This window comes from Neomonachus schauinslandi, chromosome 6 (assembly GCF_002201575.2).
Source record: "Neomonachus schauinslandi chromosome 6, ASM220157v2, whole genome shotgun sequence".
NCBI lineage: Eukaryota > Metazoa > Chordata > Mammalia > Carnivora > Phocidae > Neomonachus > Neomonachus schauinslandi.
In genome coordinates, this window is record NC_058408.1 from 66457643 (window position 1) to 66460705 (window position 3063).

Consider the following 3063-nt stretch of genomic DNA (forward strand, 5'->3'; position numbering starts at 1 on the left):
ACAACAATGCGCGGCCGCCGCTGGCCGCCCGGGCCTCCGCAGCGCCGTGCGCCCGCACCGCCGGAGCGGGCGACCCGGTGGCCGCGGCTCCCGCCGAGCTCCCCGGCGGCCGGCGGCGAGGCGGGAAATGCGGCTTGGGGCCGGCTGCCTTGAGGCGCGGGGCTCCGGTGGCCCTCGGGTACCTGGGCCGGTCCCGCAGGGTCCTGCCGACGCTCCACCACCGTGCGCAGGCTTCCAGGACGCGTGTCCTGCGGACAGCCGGCGGACGGCGGAGGGCACTCCCTCGGGGCGCAACCTGAAGCTTTTGTAGAGCATCTCGGTCATGAACAGTGGCCTGAGACGGATGTACGGCCGTCGGACGCGAGGGGGGAAGAGATTCGTCCAAGGTCACTTAAGGAAGGCACAGACCCAGGAGCAGCAGGAAACTCCAGGCCTCCTGGGTCGTTATGATTTAACGAATGTTAAGTGTCGGTGGTGGCCGTGCAGAATGCGGGCAGTCTGCAAGCCTCTCCTAAAAGCACGTATGCAAAGAAGCCCAGTGTGGGCGGCCCGCGGAAAAGAAGAGTTTTGTTTCGCTTGGGTTTTTTGTTTTTTGTTTTCAGGAAACCAAAATACGTGTTGTTGGATTTATCCAGGAAAGCTGTTCTACATCAATTAAATTCATTATATTTTCACGAAATGTAAAGTGACGTAGGTAATCTACGTGCTAGATTTTTCAATAGCTCCAATTTTTGGCTTAAAATATTTCTAAGTAAGGGAGAGACTGTTGTCGGTGGAAGTTCTGGTCTCAGCCGTCCGTCTATAAAATGGAAGTATTATTTATCCCTGCGAAGATAGGCCACAAGTTCATTTCGGTTGTAGGATGGAATCCATAAGCACCTGCATGGGTGTTTGGTTACTTACCTAGTGGATTCAGGATGTCCTCTTACTGAGTGAATATTTGTTGAGTGACAACTGTGTGCTAGGCACAATTCTGGGTGCTGGGGTTATAGCAGTGAACAACACAAGCAACAGTCCTGTCCTCATGGGGCTCATGCATGGTCTTGCACAGGGAAGTGGCACTCGGAGGAGGGGCAGGAAGGAGGTCCTCTGGAGCTCTAAGAGTGACAGAAAGCTGTAGCCCAGAGAAGAGGGCTTTAGGGTCCAAATGACGGGGCAGGAGAGCTGCCAGGACAAAAAACGGGATGCTAAAGGGGCACCGGGCTCAGTCCAGAATTGGCTCTACTTCTAAAATTCTTGGGCCAATCATGGCCTCCAAATCTGGAGTTAAAAAAAGGGGGGGGGGGGGGAGCAAGAGCTTTTAAGTTAAAACACTTTCCCTAGAATAGTATGCTCATAGCCACTAATTTAGACTTGTTTATAAGTAAAAGTAAAAAAATGTAGAATGGAAAGGATTTTAAAAGCACCACTATTAATATCTGCTTGGCTCCTGAGGCATCAGATGCTGTGGCGGAGCAGCTGTTTCTGGCTAGTCCGGTGCGGCCCCCGCGCACTCCTATCACCCTGTTTCTCCAGCATCTTGATTTAAATGGTCATGTTTGTTTACATGTTTATTGTCTGTTCCCCCAAAGAACATGAAGTCTAGGACAGCGGTGGGCTTGTCTGTGTCCTTCCTCGGGTCTAGCACTGCCACCCCCACACCAGCCCCCATTCGGGGGCCTTTCCTAATTTGCTCTCCCTCCTCACCAGGGGATCGATAGCAGCCAGTGCCGTGGAAGTTGTCAAAGATACGACAAAAGCAGAAAGAAAGTATAATTGAACCCCCATGGACCCATTACCTAGCTTCAAAAAGGAGCTGTTCGTGACCAGTCTTGGGCTTCATCTACTCACTTCCCCTGCCTCTCCCACTTGAAGTATTTTGAAGCTAATCCCAGACTTTCTGCATCATTTCATGGATAGATATTTCAGTATGAATGGTAGGAGCCAAATACATGGTTGATAGGCCTATTAAATCTCTTATCTAGAGAGTCTCTCGGTTTGCACTTCATTGGAAGTGCAATGGATTTTCATTGGAAAATCCATCCCGGGGCTTTGGATCCCAGTCCTCTCCCCAAAACTGTTTCCATCCTGTCTTACCCAGTGAACGGCTTTGTGATTTACTCCGCTGCTCACACCAGAAAGCCCGGGCATCCTCCTCGAGCCTCCCTTTCTCCCCACCATGGTCCTGTGGGTCCTCGCTCTGAAAAGGTCCTCAGGCCGACCCACTTACTCCTCTCCTCCCCTCTCTCCTGGCCTCACAGTCCCGTCCTGTGTGGCCTCTTTCCATGGCCCCGTCTCTGTCCCCCCATCTTCTGCTGCAGCAGAGGTTACACCAAAGGGAAGTAGTGGGAATTTGGAGCCTTTGATTAAAAATTTCATTATACATTTTTATATATTCCATAATCACTGTAAGAAAATATTCCGTTGTATTTATTTATTTTTTAAAGATTTTATTTATTTATTTGACAGAGAGAGAGACAGCGAGAGCAGGAACACAAGCAGGGGGAGGGGAGAGGGAGAAGCAGGCTCCCTGCCAAGCAGGGAGCCTGATGCAGGGCGCGATCACAGGAGCCTGGGATCATGACCGGAGCCGAAGGCAGACGCTTAACGACTGAGCCACCCAGGCACCCTGAAAATATTCCATTTTAAAGAAGATATTAGGGGCGCCTGGGTGGCTCAGTTGGTTAGGCGACTGCCTTCGGCTCCAGTCATGATTCTGGAGTCCCTGGATCGAGTCCCGCATCGGGCTCCCTGCTCAGCAAGGAGCCTGCTTCTCCCTCTAACCCTCCCCTCTCTCATGTACTCTCTCTCTCTCATTCTCGCTCTCTCAAATAAATAAATCTTTAAAAAAATAAAAAAAATAAAGAAGATACTAAACTAGTGTCAAACTCCCGAATAAAATGTTTTCAAAGGTTTCAGTGGGAAACATCGAGCTCCTATCTGTGGACAGAATGTTTTATATCCAGTTTTATGCTTAAAATGGTCATAGTCCATTCCTGATCATGACTTTATAATGCAGATCTCTTCAAATTCTTGATGGTCTCATCCTTGAGAAACTTCATTCACACCAGCAGGTGATAAAAA